General features: G+C 39.2%; 1 protein-coding gene across 1 annotated transcript in view; it reads right to left on the bottom strand.

The window, feature by feature from the left end:
- Positions 1–26225, bottom strand: part of DSE (dermatan sulfate epimerase) — a 174424-nt gene extending 148199 nt beyond the window's left edge. The window contains exons 1-2 of the mRNA XM_058435501.1: positions 25951–26225; positions 17408–17498 (exon numbers count right to left, since the gene is read on the bottom strand). The gene's annotated coding sequence lies outside the window, so the exon portion shown is untranslated. The remainder of the gene's footprint in view (positions 1–17407; positions 17499–25950) is intronic.
- Between the last annotated feature and the right edge of the window lie 29 nt (positions 26226–26254).

The raw sequence follows: 26254 nt of genomic DNA, 5'->3' as shown, positions 1-26254 counted from the left end.
CCAAAGGCAAAGAAGTTAAAAACTTTGAAAAAAATTTAGACGAATGGATAACTAGAATAACCAATACACAGAAGTGCTTAAAGGAGCTGATGGAGCTGAAAGCCAAGGCTCGAGAACTACGTGAAGAATGCAGAAGCCTCAGGAGCCGATGTGATCAACTGGAAGAAAGGGTATCAGTGATGGAAGATTAAATGAATGAAATGAAGCGAGAAGGGAAATTTAGAGAAAAAAGAATAAAAAGAAAGGAACAAAGCCTCCAAGAAATATGGGACTATGTGAAAAGACCAAATCTACGTCTGATTGGTGTACCTGAAAGTGATGGGGAGAATGTAACCAAGTTGGAAAACACTCTGCAGGATATTATCCAGGAGAACTTCCCCAATCTAGCAAGGCAGGCCAACATTCAGATTCAGGAAATACAGAGAATGCCACAAAGATACTCCTCAAGAAGAGCAACTCCAAGACACATAATTGTCAGATTCACCAAAGTTGAAATGAAGGAAAAAATGTTAAGGGCAGCCAGAGAGAAAGGTCGGGTTACCCACAAAGGGAAGCCCATCAGACTAACAGCGGATCTCTCAGCAGAAACTCTACAAGCCAGAAGAGAGTGGGGGCCAATATTCAACATTCTTAAAGAAAAGAATTTTCAAACCAGAATTTCATATCCAGCCAAACTAAGCTTCGTAAGTGAAGGAGAAATAAAATACTTTACAGACAAGCAAATGCTGAGAGATTTTGTCACCACCAGGCCTGCCCTAAAAGAGCTCCTGAAGGAAGCACTAAACATGGAAAGGAACAACCGGTACCAGCCACTGCAAAATCATGCCAAATTGTAAAGATCATCAAGGCTAGGAAGAAACTGCATCAACTAATGAGCAAAATAACCAGCTAACATCATAACGACAGGATCAAATTCACACATAACAATATTAACTTTAAATGTAAATGGACTAAGTGCTCCAATTAAAAGACACAGACTGGCAAATTGGATAAAGAGTCAAGACCCATCAGTGTGCTGTATTCAGGAAACCCATCTCACGTGCAGAGACACACATAGGCTCAAAATAAAAGGATGGAGGAAGATCTACCAAGCAAATGGAAAACAAAAAAAGGCAGGAGTTGCAATCCTAGTCTCTGATAAAACAGACTTTAAACTGACAAAGATCAAAAGAGACAAAGAAGGCCATTACATAATGGTAAAGGGATCAATTCAACAAGAAGAGCTAACTATCCTAAATATATATGCACCCAATACAGGAGCACCCAAATTCATAAAGCAAGTCCTGAGTGACCTACAAAGAGACTTAGACTCCCACACAATAATAATGGGAGACTTTAACACCCCACTGTCAACATTAGACAGATCAATGAGACAGAAAGTTAACAAGGATACCCAGGAATTGAACTCAGCTCTGCACCAAGCGGCCCTAATAGACATCTACAGAACTCTCCACCCAAAATCAACAGAATATACATTTTTTTCAGCACCACACCATGCCTATTCCAAAACTGACCATATAGTTGGAAGTAAAGCTGTTCTCAGCAAATGTAAAAGAACAGAAATTATAACAAACTATCTCTGAGACCACAGTGCAATCGAACTAGAACTCAGGATTCAGAAACTCACTCAAAACTGCTCAACTACATGGAAACTGAACAACCTGCTCCTGAATGACTACTGGGTACATAATGAAATGAAGGCAGAAATAAAGATGTTCTTTGAAACCAATGAGAACAAAGACACAACATATCAGAATCTCTGGGACACATTCAAAGCAGTGTGTAGAGGATAATTTATAGCACTAAATGCCCACAAGAGAAAGCAGGAAAGGTCCAAAATTGACACCCTAACATCACAATTAAAAGAACTAGAAAAGCAAGAGCAAACACATTCAAAAGCTAGCAGAAGGCAAGAAATAACTAAAATCAGAGCAGAACTGAAGGAAATAGAGACACAAAAAACCCTTCAAAAAATTAATGAATCCAGGAGCTAGTTTTTTGAAAAGATCGACAAAATTGATAAACCGCTAGCAAGACTAATAAAGAAGAAAAGAAAGAAGAATCAAACAGACTCAATAAAAAATGATAAAGGGGATATCACCACCGATCCCGCAGAAATACAAACTACCATCAGAGAATACTACAAACACCTCTACATAAATAAACTAGAAAATCTAGAAGAAATGGATAAATTCCTCGACACATACACCCTCCCAAGACTTAACCAGGAAGAAGTTGAATCTCTGAATAGACCAATAACAGGCTCTGAAATTGTGGCAACAATCAATGGCTTACCAATCAAAAAGAGTCCAGGACCAGAAGGATTCACAGCCGAATTCTACCAGAGCTATAAGGAGGAACTGGTACCATTCCTTCTGAAACTATTCCAATCAATAGAAAAAGAGGGAATCCTCCCTAACACATTTTATGAGGCCAGCATCATCCTGATACCAAAGCCGGGCAGAGACACAACCAAAAAAGAGAATTTTAGACCAATATCCTTGATGAACATTGATGCAAAAATCCTCAATAAAATACTGGCAAACTGAATCCAGCAGCACATCAAAAAGCTTACCCACCATGATCAAGTGGGCTTCATCCTTGGGATGCAAGGCTGGTTCAACATACGCAAATCAATAAATGTAATCCAGCATATAAACAGAACCAGAGACAAAAACCACATGACTATCTCAATAGATGCAGAAAAGGCCTTTGACAAAATTCAACAACCCTTCATGCTAAAAACTCTCAATAAATTAGGTATTGATGGGACGTATCTCAAAATCATGAGAGCTATCTATGACAAACCCACAGCCAATATCATCCTGAATGGGCAAAAACTGGAAGCATTCCCTTCGAAAACTGGCACAAGACAGGGATGCCCTCTCTCACCACTCCTATTCAACATAGTGTTGGAAGTTCTGGCCAGGGCAATCAGGCAGGAGAAGGAAATAAAGGGTATTCAATTAGGAAAAGAGGAAGTCAAATTGTCCCTGTTTGCAGATGACATGATTGTATATCTAGAAAACCCCACTGTCTCAGCCCAAAATCTCCTGAAGCTGATAAGCAACTTCAGCAAAGTCTCAGGACACAAAATCAATGTACAAAAATCACAAGCATTCTTATACACCAATAACAGACAAACAGAGAGCCAAGTCATGAGTGAGCTCCCATTCACAATTGCTTCAAAGAGAATAAAATACCTAGGAATCCAATTTACCAGGGACGTGAAGGACCTCTTCAAGGAGAACTACAAACCAGTTCTCAATGAAATAAAAGAGGATACAAACAAATGGAAGAACATTCCATGCTCATGGATAGGAAGAATCAATATCATGAAAACGGCCATAGTGCCCAAGGTAATTTATAGATTCAATGCCATCCCCATCAAGCTACCAATGACTTTCTTCACAGAATTGGAAAAAACTACTTTAAAGTTCATATGGAACCAAAAAAGAGCCCACATCGCCAAGTCAATCCTATCCCAAAAGAACAAAGCTGGAGACATCACGCTACCTGACTTCAAACTATACTACAAGGCTACAGTAACCAAAACAGCATGGTACTGGTACCAAAACAGAGATATAGATCAATGGAACAGAACAGAGCCCTCAGAAATAACGCTGCATATCTACAACTATCTGATCTTTGACAAATCTGACAAAAACAAGCAATGGGGAAACGATTCCCTATTTAATAAATGGTGCTGGGAAAACTGGCTAGCCATATGTAGAATGCTGAAACTGGATCCCTTCCTTACACCTTAAAGAAAAATTAATTCAAGATGGATTAAAGACTTAAATGTTAGACCTGACACCATAAAAACCCTAGAAGAAAACCTAGGCATTACCATTCAGGACATAGGCATGGGCAAGGACTTCATGTCTAAAACACCAAAAGCAATGGCAACAAAAGCCAAAATTGACAAATGGGATCTAATTAAACTAAAGAGCTTCTGCACAGCAAAAGAAACTACCATCAGAGTGAACAGGCAACCTACAAAACGGAAGAAAATTTTCACAACCTACTCATCTGACAAAGGGATAATATCCAGAATCTACAATGAACTCAAACAAATTTACAAGAAAAAAACAAACAACCCCATCAAAAAGTGGGTGAAGGACATGAACAGACACTTCTCAAACGAAGACATTTATGCAGCCAAAAAACACATGAAAAAATGCTCATCATCACTGGCCATCAGAGAAATGCAAATCAAAACCACAATGAGATACCATCTCACACCAGTTAGAATGGCGATCATTAAAAAGTCAGCAAACAATAGGTGCTGGAGAGGATGTGGAGAAATAGGAACACTTTTACACTGTTGGTGGGACTGTAAACTAGTTCAACCATTGTGGAAGTCAGTGTGGCAATTCCTCAGGGATCTAGAACTAGAAATACCATTTGACCCAGCCATCCCATTACTGGGTATATACCCAAAGGATTATAAATCATGCTGCTATAAAGACACATGCACACGTATGTTTATTGCGGCACTATTCACAATAGCAAAGACTTGGAACCAACCCAAATGTCCAATGACGATAGACTGGATTAAGAAAATATGGCACATATACACCATGGAATACTATGCAGCCATAAAAAATGATGAGTTCATGTCCTTTGTAGGGACATGGATGAAACTGGAAATCATCATTCTCAGCAAACTATCACAAGGACAAAAAACCAAAAACTGCATGTTCTCACTCATAGATGGGAATTGAACAATGAGAACACATGGACACAGAAAGGGGAACATCACACTCCGGGGACTGTTGTGGGATGGCTAAATAGCATTGGGATAGCATTGGGAGATATACCTAATGCTAAATGACGAGTTGATGGGTGCAGCACACCAGCATGGCACATGTATACATATGTAACAAACCTGCACATTGTGCACATGTACCCTAAAACTTAAAGTATAACAATAAAAAAAAAAACTACATTAACTAGAGACAAATTTCCCTCTGTTTTTCTTGCAAACCAAGTTTTGCCAGTGGCATGAGAGTGGGCACAACTGTGCAATTTCTAGGTCACATCAGAAAACTGCTTGCTTTCACCTCCTCTTTTCCCATACTTATTACTTAATAATAAATAATGTACATTGGCTACTTTATGCAAATTGATAACATCCTGAGAATAGAAAAGTTAGAAAAAATTGTTTTCATGTTCACCTTGTTTCTAAACTAAAAGAGTTAGGTAAAATCACAAATAGCTAGAGACGAGGTAAAACAAGTATCATAATAGATATGCACACAATACCTACGGCTTCAAAAGAACAAGATAATATATCTAGCCTGAGGTATCCGAAACAATTTTTTATTTAGGAGCTAATTATTAAGAAGTGTGTTAATGAATGGCTAGTGTAGGAGAGGATGGCTCCTTTTTCCATGTCCCACCTATCAGAACGCAGAAAAGTCAAAGGCTTCGTGTGAGTTTCAACACTGGAGCTGAGTTAGCTAACAGTATTACATGAACACTATATGTCAGATAATGTGTTTAATGCTTTATATGTTGAGTTTTCTATAGCTGCTGTAAAACATTATCACACACTTAGTGACTTTAAAGGGCACAAATTCATTATCTTACAGTTCTAGAAATGAGAAGTCTAAAATGTGTTTCATGGGGTTAAACTGAAGGTATCAGAAGGGCTACATTCCTTTCTGGAATCCCTAGGGGATAATCCATTTCCTTGACCTTTCCAGCTTCTAGATGCTGCCCACATTCCTTGGCTAGTGGCCCCATCCTCTGTCTTCAAAACTAACAATGGCTGGTTGAGTTCTTCACACATTGTGTCACTCTGATCTCTTCTGCCTCCTTTTTTTACTTTAAAGAACACTTGTGATTACATTGGGCTCACTTGACTAATCTAGGACAATATCCCTATCTCAAGGTCAGCTGATGAGAAACCTTAATTCCACCTGCAACCTTAATTCCCCCTTGCTATGTAACAGCATATTCACAGGTTATGAAGACTAGAACATGGACATCTTTCCTGGGGGGAGGGCATTATTCTGCCTACCACATATGGATAGCCTCATTTAATCTTCACAACAGATTTATAGATTTGGTACTAGCATTAACTCTGCAGATAAGCAATGAGGACATAGAAATGTTAATCAATTTGACTATAATCACCAAGTCAATAAATGACAATTCAGGAATTAGAACTCAAATATTTCTTACCCCAGGGCCTAAACTCTGACAGGGTGACCAACAATCCTGGTTTGCTTGAGACCAGCCAGTTTTAACACTGAATTTCCAAGCCAGGAAAACACTAGTCCCAGGGAAACCATGATGGTTAGTCATTATGTCTGAACCTTTAACCCAAATCCTGGTAACAACAGTTTAACAAGATATTATTAAGAGCCTAGTGATCATAGATCACAACTAAATTCCAGAGAGCTCTACTGCCGTGGCAGATATTGCCTAACATGGCAAAGAGATGCTAGAGAAATGCCACCTCTTTCTAGAAATCACTTTTTCCTGGTTTGACAAAAGTGAATTTGCTGAAAATGGTCAAGATAATTTATCCTAAGAAGATTCATAAGCAGAACCTTGGAAGAAGATAAACGAATGAATTTGAAGTGGAAATGCAGTTTTGTCTTCTTGTAGTATGTCTAACAAATCAAATAATCCCAAACCACTACCTATTATAGGTCCTCATTTTAGCCCCTGCTAATTAATTACTTGGAATTCACTAAAATTAGTGCCTCAGATTGCATTTCCCTAGAAGCTGATGTTGGGTCAGGAATTGGAGTGTAAGTTTCTTCTTTAGGAGGTGATCCTAGGAGGCACTCGTGTGGAGGTAGGAAAAGGAGAAAGGAAGGAATGAAACCAAATACAAAGTGTCAGGATGAGCAGGTTACTGATGGGGGCCCGCTGGGACCTTTGAGAGACGGTGTAGAACATGAATTGGAGTTGTTCTCCACCCAAGAGGAGAGGAAGCTGGAATGTTCCTCCTCCAACTCCCATCTGACTTTAGCTAAGGACGGCTCCTAGGGTTGATTTTGGCTAAGGACGGCTCCTAGGGTGTCAATTCTCTAGCATTCTGGCCTGGCAGTAGGAAGCCTTCAGCACACACTGAAACAGTGCATGCAAAGGGATATGGACAGAGCACCAACAGCTCCGCTATACTTTGCCTAGCCAAATCATATTGAGTCTTACCACTTCTCATAGTGTCTACAGCTACAACCCTAGTTTAAGCCACTTTCCCTGGACCACTGCAGCAACTACTTCAGCAGCTTTCCTGCCTCAACTCTTCCTCCCTACCCAATCCTCACAAAATAGCACAAATGATTTTTCCAAAGCATGAATTCAATTATGTCGAATCCACCCTACCAAAAACTCAAACAGATTCTCACTCTACTAAATATTCACCCTACCCTCACCCTACCAAAAATCCAAACAGATTCTCATTGTAACTAGAATAAAATCCAGCTTCCTTATAGCCTTTAAAGCCTCACATGATCTGACCACCTTCATCTTTCTGACCTCATTTCCAAAATAAGGATGTTCACTACTCAGCCACACTACTCTTCTTTTTTGTTAACTAAACCTGTCTCAGGGTCTTTGCTCCTTTGTTCATTCTATTTATAATGCAATTCCTAGTGGATCTTTACATCTGACACCTTCTCACCACTCAGGTCTAATTTAAATATCACCTCCACACAAAACCTTAGCCCCAGTCACACTTTTAAATTACTTTATTTAGAGCATTTCTTGGGTCCTTCAAATTATCTTTTTATATGTTTTCATATTTATTATCTTTCTCCTCACATCAAAATATAAACTCCTAATAGGCAGGGATTTAGCATGTCTTGTTCAACCCTACAGTCCACCCTTCATATCCAAGGGTTCTACATCTGCAGATTTAACCAACCATGAATTAAAAATATTTCAAGAAAATATGTAAGAGTAAACAATAATACAAATTAAAAAATAATACAGTATAACATTGTTTACATATCATTTACATTGTATTAGATATGATAAATAATATAGAGATGATTTGAAGTATAGGGGAGGATGTGTGTAGGTTATACACAAATACTACATCATTTTCTATCAAGGACTTCAGCATCCATGGATTTTGGTATCTAAGGGGGTACTGGAACCAATTCCCCTGGATACCAAGGGACGGCTATGTATCCCCAGTACGTAGAATGTTGCCAAGCACATTTTAGGAATTTCAGAAATATTTATTTAATGAAAAAATAGGTTTCCAAGATTGATGAGGTTGAATGAAAAGTGCTGCCTTTCATACTGTAAATATAATTCCAATATGCCTAGTTTATTACTGGTTTATGATAATCATAAAATGATAGTTTGCTAAGCAAAGGCAAAACTGATGAGATTATGGAAAAATTTTCCTCAGTGGAGTCCCAATTAATGAAGTTCTACGTTCAAAGAGGCTTCTATGATAATGTTATGCCTATTTTTGGAATGGAAATAAAATGACATCTTGCAATTTTCTTTTTTCCCTTAAATAAACCTACTTAAACTACAAATTAAGACTGTTCTCTTCCAGGGTTTAGTGATGCCTTGAAAAATAACTGAAACTAATGGTGTCAAAAAACATGTCAGTCAATTTCCAGGAGATACATTATTGCTTTCTGAAAATCTAGACAGCTCTACTTTAAATATTTAAATTAAGGCTGTTTTATTTTATTTTCTGTATTGTGGTTTCTGCCTTGTCATTTCACATGTGGGCTAGTATAGTTGTTGGATCACATCTTATCTTACATAAAGGCCTTGAAATTAAAAAATGTTTGGAAGGAAATATTTTAAATAGGAAATTTTAAATAGAAAAAAAATCAATGGATATAGTCAGGGTTTAATAGGATGATCACAGCGGAACATAATACTCCACAGTGAGTCTCAAAGTCCTTCAAATATAAGCCAAGCCACATTCAAGCCTTCCTTCCTCATCCACTCTCCCCCTCTCTCCCCACAACCCTCCACACCTTTGCCTAGGCTGTACCCTGAACCTATCTCCTCCCATCCTCTCCTCTCCCACCTTTCTTCTGCCTTCAAGTCCTAGCTCAAGGGTCCCTTCTTCTAGGAAGCTCCTCCAACCACCACAGCAATCAGTAGGTCTTTTTTTTCTGTGTTCAGCTTGTACTTGGTAGAATATACCTAATATTCCTGTTTTCACACTGCAGTATGATTTATTTCCAAATCACCTTCCACCCCACCATGGGCAGTCTCTCAAGGGCATGAACAGTGTCTTTGATCGTTAGATCCTCATCACTTATCATACTTAACTATAGGAAGTACTCAGTAAGGAGTTGGTGAGTAGTCTACTCATTTAACCACCTTTAGGGCTTTGAGATGGGGTGTTCTGCATATATCATTTTGCTTTCCACTGGTGATTGGTAATAAAGATGGGGTGAGAGGAAACTGGAGGAGAGACTTGTTATTCACATCTCTTTTTCCTTATGTTCTTTCTGGCTTCGGGATGTGACCAGAGACTAGATGGTGAAACGCTGGGCTGAGGTTCTGATATGCTAAACCACTGGTAATGCCATGATTCAGGTACTCACTTGCAGGACTTTCCTGACATCTTCTCACTTCCCTTTACAAATACTTCCCCTATCTACCCTTCATGCCAAGAGTTCTTGTGCCCACAAGCTTTAAGAACCCTATTTATGGCTTTCCTATCTTCCCTGACCCTTCTGTTAACCTGGCTTGACCTCAGAATTCAATCTAAGAAAGTTGGTTTACAGATTATTTAACTTACTTAAACTAATGTAAGAATATAGGAGCATTTCTATTTTACAATGAATCTGTTACCGTCAATACAATTCTGATTACTAAACTACGTTTAACTTGAAAACTGTTTTTTGCTAATTCCAGCACCCTGCTTCTAAGTGTTCCATACAAAATCATTTTTGGCCAGGCACAGTGGCTCACTCCTGTAATCCCAACACTTTGGGAGGCTGAGCCAAAAGGATCCCTTGAGCCCAGGAGTTCAAGACCAGCCTGGGCAGCATAGCAAAACCTCATCTCTACAAAAAATTAAAAAATTAACCGGCATGGTGGCACATGCCTGTAGTCCTAGCTACTTGGGAAGCTGAGGTGGGAGGATTGCTTGAGCCCAGGAGGTCGAGGCTGCAGTGAACTGTGATCATGCCACTGCACTCCAGCCTGGGTGACAGAGTGAGACCTTGTCTCAAAAACAGACAATAAAATAATAAATTTTTCTAAAAATAGACATATTTATTAACTATTAGCTAGTTACTAACTTGTATATATTTTTTAAAAACATACTTTAGACAAAAGAAATATTAACAAATAGATCACCAAGGTCACTTCTAGCTCTTTTTATTTCTTTTTGAGGCAAGGTCTCATTCTGTTACCCAGGCTGGAGTGAAGTGGCATGATCATAGCTCACTGCAGCCTTATCTCCCTGGCTCAGGTGATCTTCCCAGCTCAGCCTCCAGACACCACCATGCCTGACTGATTTTTCTATTGTTAGTACAGCCGAAGTCTCGCTATGTTTCCTAGGCTGATCTTGAACTCCTGAGCTCAAGCAATCTTGTTGCCTTGGTCTCCGAAAGTGTTAAGATTATAGATGTGAGCTACCATGTCTGGCCTCTAGCTCATTTTAAAAGCAACCCATACTTCATAATAAAGAGGTACTGAGAGGTGACAGTGTGCTGGCAGTCCTCACAGCCCTCGCTTGCTCTCGGCACCTCCTCTGCCTGGGCTCCCACTTTGGTGGCACTTGAGGAGCCCTTCAGCCCACCGCTGCACTGTGAGAGCCCCTTTCTGGGCTGGCCAAGGCGGGAGCCGGCTCCCTCAGCTTGCAGGGAGGTGTGGAGGGAGAGGCGCGAGCGGGAACTGGGGCTGCGCGTGGTGCTTGCAGACCGGCTGGAGTTCCGGGTGGGCGTGGGCTTGGCGGGCCCCCCCCACTTGGAGCAGCCGGCCGGCCCTGCCGGCCCTGGGCAATGAGGGGCTTAGCACCCAGGCCAGTGGCTGCGGAGGGTGTACTGGGTCCCCCAGCAGTGCCAGCCCACCAGCACTGCGCTCGATTTCTCACCGGGCCTTAGCTGCCTTCCCACGGGGCAGGGCTCGGGACCTGCAGCCCGCCATGCCTGATCCTCCCACCCCCTCCATGGGCTCCTGTGCTGCCTGAGCCTCCCCAACGAGCACCACCCCCTGCTCCAGGGTGCCCAGTCCCAACGACCACCCAACGGCTGAGGAGTGCGAGTGCACGGCGCGGGACTGGCGGGCAGCTCCACCTGCAGCCCTGGTGCAGGATCCACTGGGTGAAGCCAGCTGGGCTCCTGAGTCTGGTGGAGATGTGGAGAACCTTTATGTCTAGCTCAGGGATTGTAAATACACCAATCAGCACCCTGTGTCTAGCTCAGGGTCTGTGAATGCACCAATCGACACTCTGTATCTAGCTGCTCTGGTGGGGCCTTGGAGAATCTTTGTGTCGATACTCTGTATCTAACTGATCTGATGGGGACGTGGAGAACTTTTATGTCCAGCTCAGGGATGGTAAATGCACCAATCAGCGCCCTGTCAGAACAGACCACTTGGTTCTACCAATCAGCAGGACGTGGGTGTGGCCAGACAAGAATAAAAGCAGGCTGCCCAAGCCAGCAGTGGCAACCCGCTCAGGTCCCCTTCCACACTGTGGAAGCTTTGTTCTTTCGCTCTTTGCAATAAATCTTGCTACTGTTCACTCTTTGGGTCCATGCTGCTTTTATGAGCTGTAACAGTCACCGCGAAGGTCTGCAGCTTCTGAAGCCAGAGAGACCATGAACCCACCGAGAGGAACGAACAACTCCAGACAGGCCGCCTTAAGAGCTGTTAACACTCACTGCAAAGGTCTGCAGCTTCACTCCTGAGCCAGTGAGACCACGAACCCACCAGAAGGAAGAAACTCCGAACACATCCAAACATCAGAAGGAACAAACTCCGGACATGCCGTCTTTAGAACTGTAACACTCACCGGGAGGGTCCGCAGCTTCATTCTTGAAGTCAGTGAGACCAAGAACCCACCAATTTCGGACACAGTACAACCCAGTAAATTAAGTTTTTGACTGAATTTCAGCTATTTTAAATCACTCTTCAAACAAACATTGGCCCCATCTTCCAGAATTAAGAAAAACAAACCTTCATGGTGAAACCCTGTCTCTCCCAAAAGTACAAAAATTAGCTGGGCGTGGTGGCACACACCTGTAGTCCCAATTACTTGGGAGTCTGAGGCAGGAGAATAGCTTGAACCTGGGAGGCAGAGGTTGTAGTGAGCTGAGATCACGCCACTGCACTCCAGTCTGGTGACAGAGCGAGGCTCCGTCTCAAAAAAAAAAAAAAAGAAAAGGAAAAACCTTTAATTCACCTTGAACTCAATATCACATCTGAGCAAATGTTTTTGCTTCAGCCTTTAAATACAAGCCCAATAAGTTATTAAAGCAAATGTGTTCGTTTATGTTATTTTCTTCTTTGAACTCTGTAGTTAATTATATAAAGTTAAATTATCTCATCATTGTACGAGAGGGTTTTCTTTAATGTTTGTCTGAAAAATATTTTAAATCCATTGTGTAAAAGTCATTCCTAATGTCACCACCTCTCTTTAAAATTGTAAGAAGCAATAAGCTAAGTCCCCTTCCCATCCTCATCCCCCGGAGATCATCACTGTTGGCAACTGGGTACACATCCTTTCTTAATATTTCTTCCATTTATATAGATATATGGGTGTCAGCTAATATTTATTAAAATATAATTAGCATATACTTATTGGTCTGCAATGTTCTTTTACATTTTTCTAATTAACATGGATGCTTTTCCAGGTCACTACTTTGGATCCAATTTATTCCTTTTAAAGGTTATGTAATATTCAGTTGTATAAACATGCCATAATCTATCCAACCTTTCTTCTACTTACTGACATTCAGTTTGTTTTCTTTTTTTGTTTGTTTGCTTCCTCAACACTCCCAGTGTAATAATCAGATCCTTACTCTGCTCCCAGCAATGCTGCTCCCTACAAACATTCTTCCCTCAACCCTGCATCTCCCTGAACTTGTCATCTAGTCTTTCCCCTTTTCTATACTGACAATTATGAAAGAACTGGCCTCACACACTGTATGTTCATTTATCATTCATTTTTTCAACTCTGCAATTTTTCTGTCTTGCTACTCTTCTGGAATTGCTCTCACTAAAGACACCCATGCTGTATAGCTGCTGCCCAATTCAGAAACTTTTCTTCCCAGTCTTCATCTCACTCAATATGGCTGCATCCCTTGAACCTTAGCTTCCTGAAGTCCATTCTTCCCTTGCAAAATGAAACAACACTCTTCTGGTTATTTCCCTACCTCTAACGGCTATTTCTCAGTTTCCTCTACTTGTGCCACCTCACCTGTTTCTTTCATGTCAGTGTTCCTCAGAGCTCTACTTTTGGCCTTCCTTTCTTCTTCCTCTACATGTCTTCCTGGTGTTCTCGTCCACTCTGATGATGTCAACTATCACCTAAACACTCAAGATTTCCAAGTCTAACTGTAAACCCCACTCTTCTCCTGCTCTACAAATACCCAAATCTATCTGATCTACAAATACCCAACATCTCCCTAGAGTCACATGAAACTCTCCTTGTCTGTAGCTGAACTGTTGACCTCTCCCCTCCACTATAACCCGATCTTCTTCCTGTATTCCATAACTCAATCACATTTCCACCCATCCTTGTTACCCAACTAAACAAATCAGTCTTCCTTAACTTCTTGTCTACTTTCATATCTAGTTTTTCAATTAGTTCTACAATTTATCTGAAATATTCTGTTGTCACTTACTACATTCCTAAAGATATCCTCATCTACCCTTGCCTGCATTTTTATAATACTTCACAACTGATATCCCAGCCTTTAATCATATAACCTTCACATCATTTTCCATATGGCAATTAATATTATTTTCTGCCGTCCATGTCAATCCCCTGTTTAAAAGCCTCCAATATCCTCTAATACCCATAGGATTAACAAATATGTATATATATATAATTATATTTAATATATCATAAACATATAATAATGTATAATAAAAAGCCTTTAACTATCAGATTCCATTTTACCTAACCATCACCCCCAACTAATCTCCCTATCTTTCAGTCATTTCCCCAAGCTGGCTGAACTTGTACTTGTATTTGAGTCTTTGTTCAGGGTATTTTCGTCAACCTGGAATTTTCACCCACTCTCTCTTATTATAATTTTATTTTTCTTATTAGGACTCATCTCAAAATTATCACCCTTGAATTCTTACCCAGCTCTCTTATCAATTATAGGAACACAAATTTCCTATTCTGTGCATCCAAAGCCCTTTGTCCACATCTCTCTTGCTGGAACAACACTCTCCTAGTATTATAATTATTGGTATCATCTGGTATTATAATTGTTTGTTTCATCTGGTATTATAATTATGTGTTTCTGTGTCTATCTTCTCCACAACACTGTGGTCCCTAATGAACAAAGTCCATGACTTTCAGATTTTTGTATGTCATCACACAACTCTTGTGTCCTGCATAAACCTCAACAAATGTTTTGAATTTAGAGAGTTTGGAAAGAACAGACGAAGTGGTCTGGTCTCAAGTCTATGCCTCCAATCTTCTGTGCTACAGATGATGTTGCAGAGCACAGTAGTGGCCAGAAAATTGAGCAAACTTAGAATGAGTGCTTTGTTTACTTTTTTGCATAATGAAGTTCTAGGATCAGCATTCAATCAACAATTTCACTGAGGTTGGCTGGAAAAAGTTTCTCCCTTTGGGAGAGAAATTAGCAGTTAAGAGGATTCCTTTCTGCTTTTGGAATTAGGGAAATATTTCCAATTATGAGAGACCACAAATGGGTAGATGATATACTAAGTGGGAAGGATGCAGATTGTCTCTTCTCAGGATGAGTTTTAAGGAATTATTTCCAAATAAGACTTCATGTATTTCCTGATAACAAACCTTAATTTTCAATAATTGCTCCAGAGTGTAGAACAGTACAAATTAATAAAATATTTATTTGCTAGAGCTCTTATATCCTTGAATTAATTAATCAGCAAGTGAAATCTCTGAACCTCAAGTCTGAGAATCTAGAAATACTGTTAATTTAGAAATACCAGCGGTAGGCCGGGCGCGGTGGCTCACGCTTGTAATCCCAGCACTTTGGGAGGCCGAGGCGGGCGGATCACGAGGTCAGGAGATCGAGACCACGGTGAAACCCCGTCTCTACTAAAAAATACAAAAAATTAGCCGGGCGTGGTGGCGGGCGCCTGTAGTCCCAGCTACTCGGAGGCTGAGGCAAGAGAATGGCGTGAACCTGGGAGGCGGAGCTTGCAGTGAGCCGAGATTGCGCCACTGCACTCCAGCCTGGGCGACAGAGCGAGACTCTGTCTCAAAAAAAAAAAAAAAAAAGAAATACCAGCAGTAGCAGGAGATACTACTTTTAAAATCTGCCCCACATTTAGTAAACGCTTCCCCTGAAGGCACTTATCTCCTAAAAACCATATGTCCTGTTTAGATTAATATATTATAATTAAAGTTTCCATGGCTGTTTAAGCTAGCCATCAGTGTGGAATCATTCAATCAATGCAGCCAACACTGCCTAAGAATCTTCTAGGTGCTAGGCACTAATGACACAGATCCAAGAAAATGAAGTTATTAGAAAACAGGTGGCAGTAACCCTTGAGTTCCCCAGTTACTGTCAAAGATTTCAAGAAATCAGAAAAGCAACATGGCGTAGTAGAAAGAGCTTTGAAGCCAATAAACTGGGTTTATATCCATACTCCATTACTTATTAGTCATGTAACTTTAGGCAAGTCACCTGGTATCTCTGGGATTTCTTAATCTTCACAATAGGGTGAATACTACTTATGTAATGGAGGGGTGAGGCAATTAAATAATATATGAAAAGCATTCAACACAGTATCTATTATGTAGTAAATATTCAATAAACATAAATATTTCTATTTATGATGATGAATGAAATATGGTATTTTTCAAATCAGCCTGTCACATTTTTAAAACAGATGTGCATAGAATGGCTTGCTTACAAACCCAGTGAAGTTATAATATAGTCTTAGAGCCAAAGAATTCACAAGGCAGAGTTCTCAGCTAATGGATGAAGTGTCATGAAAACCAAAATATTAAGCTGGATACCATAATATGAACTTTTCATATTGAATCAATTTGTATGTGGAAAGTAGTAAATGACCTTGATGAATTTTGTTTTAAAACAAGAGGGCTGGTTTTATTTTTTATTATTTTTATTTTTTTTGTCATGAAGGTCTAGTTGTTCTAAAAACGTTCTTTGACCCTAGGACTATATTTCCATTTAAAAAAGAAATTTCTGGTATTTTTGTATGATACATGAGCTCTGGAGTTTTAAATGAATGGCAACTAACAAAATGTTTAAAGGGTTTTAGCTGCAGATCTAAATACTACCTAAAAAATACACAGAAATATTTCCTTTGTATGAAATTGCTTAATCTTAGGATATTGAGATGCTTTCACATATAACAGTCATGTTTATTACATGGCTTGACTGTCAATTTTTGGTACAGTAACAAACAAATCACTATGATTCATAGTGACTTTTAAAAATCTATGCAAGTATTTTCATTGTTTCATGTACACTATTTTTAAATTTTCTTTTAAATTATTATACCTTACCATTTTACCTTACTAAAAATACAGTAGGGGTTTGTCCCACCAAGCACACATTTTATTGGTTATTTAAATAACTAATTTAATTACACATATTTTTCAACTAACACTTCCTGAATTTGACCCATTTAGCTTCATTCCTCTCTCTGAAGGGTAACAGCTCAGATACTTTTGTAACTTATTTTAAATATGTAAGTTTTATAGTGAAGGAACATAATATGTGGATTATCGTTTTTATGTTATGTGAGCTAGTAGATAAGTACTTCTACTTATATACTCCCAATTATAAACACATAAAATTTTTGCTCAAAAAAATGCTGCTAGTATGAATTTCAAAAGGTATTTTTTTCCCTTAAGACTCTTATAGAGTGTGTGCCTGCTACCTCTGTGGTATGGCATTTTAGTTCCAGCAACTACACCTTTTTCCACCACTTGAAGATGCTATATGTCTAGAATAATGTTGTCCGACAAACTTTTTGCCATGACGAAATGTTGCATGAGATCCAATACAGCAGCCACTAGTCAGATGTTGCTAATAAGTACTTGAAATGTAATTAGTGTGACTGATGAACTGAATTTTTTACTTTACTTAATTTTAATTAATTTAAATCAAAATAGACACATATGGCTAGTGGCTATAGTATTGTACAGTGCAGGTCTTGAATGCATGTTGAAATAGCTGGAGCAGTGGACAAGTATGGTTACTATGTCCTCACGCCCCACTTCTTTCTCAAGCTATTCAATGCTCACCCATAGCAGAATATAAGTCAAGGCTGATTTCTTCCACTGACTACTCTAATCCATAGGGATTATATTCTTCTCTGAAATTCCATATAGTTAGCTGTGTACAGGAAATTGAAAACTTAGTGCCAGATTATACCTTGCACAATAGTCTAACTTTAATATGCCTAAGTTTTAGCATAATACAAATAACATTACCATCTTCTATTCACTGAAAGCTTATAGTACACTTTATATATATCTTATTTCATTTTCATAATAGGCTTGTGAAATATGTATTATAATCTCCACTTTACCTATGAGGAAATTGTGGCTCAGAAAGATGACTAGCTCCAGTCAAATAGCTAGTGAGTAGGAAAGCTGGAACTTGAAATCAGATTCATGACTGGGTAGGGACCTTGTAGGCAGGCTCCTATGAGATACTTAAACACAATTTGAGTATTGGAGCCATCATAATAAACCTAAACCTGTCTGAGAAAAATACATTGTAACAATTACAGCTTAGTGGGAATAAAAGTTTGTGATTCAATTTAAATAAAAAAGTATTTAATTTATATTGAAAGACCATCCCATAGTTCTTCCATCATAGACTAGATACATCACTTTCTTAAAGACCAGTTGCTCCCTCTAGTGAGCATCAATAGGAATGACATGCCTAGCAAGTATTTAAAAGCGACAATCTCAGCAGGAGCTGCACCTTCCTTAAGGATCTCTTGGAAGTTCGTAGATGCGAATTTTAGTAATTGCAAAAAATGAGAGTTGCTACTTTTATTAGGTGGTGTCATGGATGCTAGATATCATACTATCCAAGGGAAGTCTCCCTCAACAAAAAATGCTCTCCTTCCCAGAGGGAAAACCTATTTATATTTATCTGAGCCTAGAATATAACATTTTACAGATAAACACTAAACATGTTTACACTGATTTAATGTGCAATAAACTTTCCAGGAAGGAAATTATGGCATTTCATCTAATTTGAGGCATCAATTGTAAAACATAGTATTATTTAAGTATCACCAAGAAAGGAAGACAAGGAGAAAAAACACTGCCAATTAAACTATGACATGATGCATTCTTATACATAATTATTTTATGTTTTTAAAAAGAACTCTTTTAGGCTTTAGACAGAAATAAAATATCATACTTGGAAATATATGAAAGGAAAGGGAAAAGCAAAATAAATTGTTAAGGTATTCATAAAACTTCATATTCACAAAATTTACTGAAAGTTTGGCTCAGAGTTGTCAATATCCATATTTTTTTCAAACAATACTATCCTCTCTGCTATCAAGTGTTTTGATGATGCAACATTTCCTAAAACAGTGCTCAACTCTTCTGTCTAGAAGAGTTTTAATTCAAGCCAGACACAAATTATGTAAGTTTTGATGTTGGTACTTTTTTGAATCTTCCAAAGAGATTAATGGAAAGTTTTAAGACAACAAACAGCGCATATTCTTTCTTCAGATGATCTTTAGTCTGTCCAGAAATGAAATTGGTAACAATAACCTGGTACACACATGCTCAGGCAGTGATGATGGCAATGATGTAATGACTGACACATGGCTGACAGTGCTTGTAAGACACATCCTGGTTAAGAAATGTGAAATGTATTTCCTATAATGGAAGAAATACAGTAATATGTACCAAGGGGAGCTTTTCTTTTTTCTTTTATAGAACTCAACAAAGATTGGGTCATCATTTCAGAAAACCTCATCACCAAGGTATTTGAATCACAAGTAAAACACACCCATATCAGTCTCCATCCATGGCGATTATATCAACGAGTATAACTTTCTAATAACCTTGCTATTTCTTACAGTGTAAGCAATGTTAACGTCCTTACATATCAAAATAGACACTATTATAAATTACTTTTATTTCTCTTTTATGATGTCATTATATTGATGTTTTTCTATTTACATGTGTAGGCAGGTTATATTATCTATAAATTTCATTTAAGGAAAGTAAAGACTCTTTTAGAAGATGTCTGTTATAAAAGATGGCATTCAGTCTGATAGAGTTGAGAAAATACTGAATTTGGGGATCATCAATAACTGCTTCTCCTCTGAAAAGAAAGAAAATAATCGAGTACTTTCCTTACAAATATTATATTAATATGCTTGTGGATAGGAGAAAGAGGGAAGACAGAAGAAAATTGTGTATCAAGTTAACATCAATGATGGTTACTCATTTTAAGAAAGTGCGTTCACCTCCCATTCACAATTGCTTCAAAGAGAATAAAATACCTAGGAATCCAACTTACAAGGGACGTGAAGGACCTCTTCAAGGAGAACTACAAACCACTGCTGAATGAAATAAAAGAGGACACAAACAAATGGAAGAACATTCCATGCTCATGGATAGGAAGAATCAATATCGTGAAAATGGCCATACTGCCCAAGGTAATTTATAGATTCAATGCCATCCCCATCAAGCTACCAATGACTTTCTTCACAGAATTGGAAAGAACTACTCTAAAGTTCATATGGAACCAAAAAAGAGCCCGCATTGCCAGGACAATCCTAAGCAAAAAGAACAAAGGTGGAGGCATCACAATACCTGACTTCAAACTATACTACAAGGCTACAGTAACCAAAACAGCATGGTACTGGTACCAAAACAGATATATAGACCAATGGAACAGAACAGAGCCCTCAGAAATAATACCACACATCTACAACCATCTGATCTTTGACATACCTGACAAAAACAAGAAATGGGGAAAGGATTCCCTATTGAATAACTGGTGTTGGGGAAACTGGCTAGCCATATGTAGAAAGCTGAAACTGGATCCCTTCCTTACACCTGAATTCAAGATGGATTAAAGACTTAAATGTTAGACCTGACACCATAAAAACCCTAGAAGAAAACCTAGGCAATACCATTCAGGACACAGGCATGGGCAAGGACTTCATGACTAAAACACCAAAAGCAATGGCAACAAAAGCCAAAATTGACAAATGGGATCTAATTAAACTAAAGAGCTTCTGCACAGCAAAAGAAACTAGCCTCAGAGTGAACAGGCAACCTACAGAATGGGAGAAAATTTTTACAATCTACCCATCTGACAAAGGGCTATTATCCAGAATCTACAAAGAACTTAAACAAATTTACAAGAAAAAATCAAACAACCCCATCAAAAAGTGGGCGAGGGATACGAACAGACACTTCTCAAAAGAAGACATTTATGCAGCTTCCAGATACATGAAAAAATGCTCATCATCACTGGCCATCAGAGAAATGCAAATCAAAACCATAATGAGATACCATCTCATACCAGTTAGAATGGTGATCACTAAAAAGTCAGGAAACAACAGGTGCTGGAGAGATGTGGAGAAATACGAACACTTTTACACTGTTGGTGGGACTGTAAAGTAGCTCAACCATTGTGGAAGACAGTGTGGCGATTCTTCAAGGATCTAGAACTAGAAATACCATTTCACCCAGCCATCCCATTACTAGGTATATACCCAAAGGATTATAAATCATGCTGCTATAAAGACACATGCACACGTATGTTTATTGCGGCATTATTCACAATAGCAAAGACTTGGAACCAACCCAAATGTCCATCAATGATAGACTGGATTAAGAAAACGTGGCACATATACAACATGGAATACTATGCAGCCATAAAAAAGGATGAGTTCATGTCCTTTGTAGTGACATGCATGAAGCTGGAAATCATCATTCTGAGCAAACTATTGGAAGGACAGAAAACCAAACACCGCATATTATCACTCATAGGTGGGAACTGAACAATGAGAACACTTGGACACAGGGTGGGGAACATCACACACCGGGGCCTGTCGTGAGGTGGGGGGAGGGGGAGGTATAGCATTAGAAGATATACCTAATGTAAATGACAAGGCAACGGGTGCAGCACACCAACATGGCACATGTATACATATGTAACAAACCTGCACATTGTGCACATGTACCCTAGAACTTAAAGTATAATAATAATAAAAAGAAAAAAAAGAAAGTGAGTTTACACTTGTTCAGAGAGTACAGGCTTTTGAGACAAACTTTCTGGGTTCGAATCATGGGTCTATTACTTTCTGTATCATTTTGGCCAAGTGACAGTCTCTCTTTACCTCAGTTTCCTATTGAGTAAAATGAAGGTCATAAATGCATTACCTCATGGGGTTCTTATGACAACTAAAAGATGTGACACACTGGATGTTGTTTATAAAAGTGGCTGGTACATCAGGAGCAGTAAATAAGTGAAAGCTATCATTAATTATAATGATAAAACCTACCTTTCTGCAAAACAAAAATGTCTGAACTTCTGCTAAACTCCTTGCTACCTGAGAAATCATTCCCAAAGAATCTACGATTCCTTGACATTATGGAGAGAAACCTCAGGGTTTTTTGCAGATGTTTTCCCATAGAACCGTATTAGAAAAGATTCAACTATCTTTGGGGGTAGTGAAGTTTATTGTCAATTGCCACAGAAATGCTCTGTCATGGACCAATTTATCCTATATTTTAAAGTGCAAAAAGGTGATATATGAAGCATAGCCAAAATGTATTTCCTCTGCAAATAAAATATGCCAGTACAGATATACTGTTGTTTTTGTAAGATAATTTGGTTTATTTTATTCAAATCAACAAATATTGTTAAGAATCTACCCAAATCTAGCCGGGCGCAGTGGCTCATGCCTGTAATCCCAGCACTTTGGGAGGCTGAGTCGGGCGGATCACCTGATGTCAGGAGTTCGAGACCAGCCTGACCAACGTGGGGAAACCCCTTCTCTACTAAAAATACAAAAATCAGCCATGCGTGGTGGCCAGTGCGTGTAGTACCAGCTACATGGGAGGCTGAGGCAGGAGAATTGCTTGAACCTGGGAGGCGCAGGTTGCAGTGAGCCAAGATTGCACCACTGCACTCCAGCCTGGGCAACAGAGTGAGACTCCATCTCAACAACAACAACAACAACAACAACAACAACAACAACAACAAAGAATCTACCCAAATCTGAGCCCCATGCTATGATGAATAAATGCAAAAGAAGCTGCAACTATGCTCCCATCCCATGAGATGATGCTGGAATGCTGGGATGATGAGACTGACACATATAAATCAACTAGTCACTAAGAGGAAAAGCATAATTAAGTGCTAAATTGCATGGCGCAGCTCATAAAAGAGTTGCAGGAATTCAGGTGAGGAAGATTAAGGAGCCATAGGGTACTTAGGAAAGATGCACCCAGGAGAAGGGAGAAAGAATTTACCAGTTACTTTATGTATGACTTTGGTAAAGTTAGTTAGCCTCTCAGTGTTACTGTTTCCTCTTTTATGAAATTTGACACTTCAGTGCACGTAAAATGCCTAGCACATTCTAAAGCAAGACAGGTTTTTGGTAAGTCTTAGAGAATGTGTAATATCTACCTAGAAAGAGAATTCTCAGATAGCAGGATAACCTCTATCATGTAAAAGAAACAGGTATCCTTTTTAAGCCTTTTAGATACAAAAAGGTGAACAAAAAATCCACAAGTAACAGTCCTACTATAGTAAGTACAATATTCTGTGTTGAATAGCAACCACAGCTTTGCCTGTATGGCAAAATAACTCCCTGAGCACGTGAGCCTTGGTGCATGTTGACATTCCTAGAGAGTTCCTTCTTCCAAGCAAAGATTCTTTCTTTAAAAAAATATAGGACATAAAGTATGCATATTTGCTTTTCCCTCTAAAATCCTTGCCCTTTACTGACCCCTCTCCTGAGCACTTGTCCAAAAGCAATCATAACCTGAGCTTTCCATCACCTACAAGGAATAGTTATAATCACAATCACTTCTCTAATGTAATTTTCTTCTAATATATAGAAAACATGAGATACATTACTTCTAATTTTAAATCACGTTCTCTATATATTCAAATCTTCCTTATCACAGCTTTACACGTTCGACAAGAAGAGAAGGAAGAGTTCCTTTAAAGAGTCTCAACGTTATTTGGGGGAAATTACATTCAGCAGAGTCCTGATTATACTTACATGATCCTAATTAGTTTTCCTAGCATTACTGGTAAGAGTGTTAATTACATTAATTACATAATGGCTTCTTTGACAAATAAAGCCATATATTCTAAGATTGGTCCAAGCCTGACACTCTTTTCTGCTTAAAAAAAGTAGAAGACATATTGGAATAATAAAAGTTTCCACTTGAGGCCTAATGACATTATGCCAGTTCAAGATAGAAGATGATTTCACGGCAATTAGAAACAGGCTTTGTGGAAAGTTCCATTATTCCTTTTTATTTATACCAAAAGTAATTCCAGCCATGCATCACAGACTCCATCACTTGTAGAGAGGAATGCATTATATATTTCTGTAGACAGAAAGGAAGTAAGGCCTGAAATGATTACCTTGACTTTTTCAGAAAGGAGAGAAGAATTGGAAATACAGTGCTGGTAGTCCGAGGCTTTGATATGTAAACTCACCTAAATATGCTGGTCTTTTCAGAGTTCATTTGTCATACAGTGTAACCACACAAACTTATTTGTAAAATAAAATTGTTTTCTCTGTGTTTTTCCTGTCCTTTTAGAGCCTTTGAAGCATATATAGAAATTCATTCTCCTGAGTAGGAATCTGTTACTATATAGAATAGAGCAGCCCTCTGGTTTGCCAGTGGCAGATAGGAAGGAGAGCAGGGGGACAACCCATATGCCCCTTACTTCTCTTCTGCAAGCAGCAAGTTGCAAGCAAGAGAAACTGTTTTCTGCTCATTTGCTCCTTTGTTTAACATTTTAATAATCTATGGGATACTGTGTAAGGTAGTGTGCTAGGCACTCGATAAACAGAGGGAAACAAAACCACATGTCCTCTTGCAGTTTACAGTCTCCTCAGATAACGTTTGTGGTATGTTTTGGCTTTAATTTTGTCTTTCTGTGTATTGCCTAAGTATATTTCTGGTGTTGATACTGAAAGACAGATTCAAGCTGTAATACATCACAGCTGTTGGGCAGGAAGTTATGGGAAGCAATGAGCAAGGTAGAAGCGGCTGCTATTAGAAACAACTCGAGCCACCCATAGATGCAACCAAACCTTAATCCAAGGTGTATTCATTTCATATTGCTTCTGTAACAAATTACTACAAATTTAATAGCTTAAAATGCACAAATTTATTATCTTATAGTGCTGGAGTTTAGAGGTAATAACCTCAAGGTGTTGTCATTCCTTTGGAGGCTCTAGGATTGAATCTATTTCCTTACCTTCCAAACTTCTAGAGGCTGCCTTTATTCCTACGATCCTGGCTCCTTCCTCCATCTTCAAAGCCAGCAACATAGTGATTTCCCTTTCCTCCCTCCCACGCCTATTCTCCACCATTCCTTCCCTCTCTCTGTGCTTTCGTCCTCTTATCTTTTCTGACTGACCCTCCTGCCTCCTTCTTATAAGAAATGTTGTAATTCCATAGGGCCCACCTGTATAATCCAGAATCATCTTCTCATCTCCAAATCTTTAACCTAATCATATCTGCGAAGTCCCTTTGGCCACATAACTAAGACAGGTACATCTTTGAGGGCCATCAGCCTACTACCACACAAAGCAAATTAAGTAGAAAATAACGTTTGCCTCTTTTATACCTTGAGTCCACCAGCTGCCTGTTGCCCTTTGCAAGTTTGTTTTCTACTTCAAGGCCATCTTAGTTGTCCATTTTAACTAGCCTTTCCTCACAAAATGGTGGTATGTGGTTCCCCCCACTGATATTTCTCTGAGGCCTTGTAACTCTCTAAGATAGCACCAGTTTAACTCACAAGTCAACAAACTGGAACACTTCAACCAGAGACATTGACATCCCACTCTAATGAACTCAGCTGATTGCCAAAGACAGATGCTTCGTTAGAGCCAAACATTCCTATCTTACATAACTAAATATGATAATAAATTAAGTTCTTGGGGCTGGAAATAGTTATCATTTCCTCTTTCTTGCAGTGAGGAGGCATGGAACATTTAGCAAACTGATCCTGGCTTAATTCCTACCGATACTATGCAGCACAAACTCTTATTTGATGCAGATTATAAATTGAAAATTAGCAATGAATACTATGCATCGCTTTAGTGGTAAGAGGCTGCTGAGTAGCTTTTTTTCCCCAGTAATCGTAGAGGCAAGACTTTATATATATATATATATATTTTTTTTTTTTTTTTTTTTTTTTTGAGACGGAGTCTCGCTCTGTCGCCCAGGCTGGAGTGCAGTGGCGCGATCTCGGCTCACTGCAAGCTCCGCCTCCCGGGTTCACGCCATTCTCCTGCCTCAGCCTCTCCGAGTAGCTGGGACTACAGGCGCCCGCCACCACGCCCGGCTAATTTTTTGTATTTTTAGTAGAGACGGGGTTTCACCGTGTTAGCCAGGATGATCTCGATCTCCTGACCTCGTGATCCGCCCGCCTCGGCCTCCCAAAGTGCTGGGATTACAAGCGTGAGCCACCGCGCCCGGCCAAGACTTTATATTTTTATGACACTTTTACTAAGAAGGGGGGAAACATTTTGCTATTAATCTTAAAGAGAAGTCTTTTGCTCCTAGTTACGTGGAGTAACAGGGAATAGATTTACCTTCCTGCCTCAAAAAAGTGAAGATTGTTTTCAGACACGGGAGAGCAGGCACTGTTACGGCTGTGATTTTACAACTGCTCCTACATGCTGGGGGCAGTCTCTAGATGCGTCTCAAGGTGGGTCGTCAGTGCTTCCAGACTCAGCACAATCTACATTTATTTACGTAGGTAAAATTACTGTTGCTATGGGTAAATTCACAGAAATAAAGCCCGGAGAATCCGGTTGGCTGGCAGGGAGCGGCGGAACCAATCCCGGACTCAGCAAGTTCTCGCGATACCGTGAGATCTGCAGTCCTGACGACACC

The sequence above is a fragment of the Hylobates moloch genome, unplaced genomic scaffold (genome assembly GCF_009828535.3).
Source record: "Hylobates moloch isolate HMO894 unplaced genomic scaffold, HMol_V3 SCAFFOLD_2, whole genome shotgun sequence".
Classification (NCBI taxonomy): Eukaryota; Metazoa; Chordata; class Mammalia; order Primates; family Hylobatidae; genus Hylobates; species Hylobates moloch.
The sequence above is the reverse complement of the archived record's forward strand: the minus strand, read 5'-3'. Positions and strand labels throughout refer to the sequence as shown.